Here is a 791-nt window from a genome sequence, read left to right on the forward strand (position 1 = left end):
ACACACACACAAATTCCTGTGCACAATGGATAGTCAAAATGACACTATACTTAAAACACAATTTATCATCTAAGACGTTTTTAAAAATCTTCTTTCTTCCTCTGTCCCTGTTCCACCATTAGGCGAAATAAAGTTCTATAGAAATAACATAATATCCATGTCTTATTGGGTGCCAAGCATTTAAAGTAAGAAAACGTGTATGATCATATTATTGTATTTCTAACCCTCCTTAAAATGCAGGCAAAGTTTACTTCGGCCCCCTCTTGCATCAAAATGATTAATAACGACCGCAATTACAGCAAGCCAAGAGAATTAGAATTAAAACCATCACATGGGTTAGATAACATTTTTTTTACTGGTTCGAACTGAAAGGATTTTTTATCAACCCAGTATTCTGAAGTGTGTCAAACCTTTCGAGTTTTCATAACAGATTTATCACTCGCCTTCAATCTAGCAGGACGGTACGCTTAACACAGAAAAAGGAAAGTTATCAACCTGATGAAGTTGAATAGAGAAAGCTTGTTCTGATTATCATGATGTTGTCTGTTTCAGAGAGCATGGGCATTTCGATTGCAGAGCTCAAGAAGTGACTAAAAATATATCCACTTTTGGTCAAAAGGGAGTCATCAATATAGGTAGTGAGATTCTAAGCCACCCTTTTACTTCTGTGAATAGATCTATCTAAGCAGCAGCTTAGTTCGGTATCGAGATATTAATGTTTCTTTTTTTACTCTGTTACTGAAATTTCAAAATCTTCAAAATTTCAAACTCGTTTTTTCTCGAAAGTGTAA

Source organism: Aplysia californica, unplaced genomic scaffold, assembly GCF_000002075.1.
Source record: "Aplysia californica isolate F4 #8 unplaced genomic scaffold, AplCal3.0 scaffold01195, whole genome shotgun sequence".
Classification (NCBI taxonomy): domain Eukaryota; kingdom Metazoa; phylum Mollusca; class Gastropoda; order Aplysiida; family Aplysiidae; genus Aplysia; species Aplysia californica.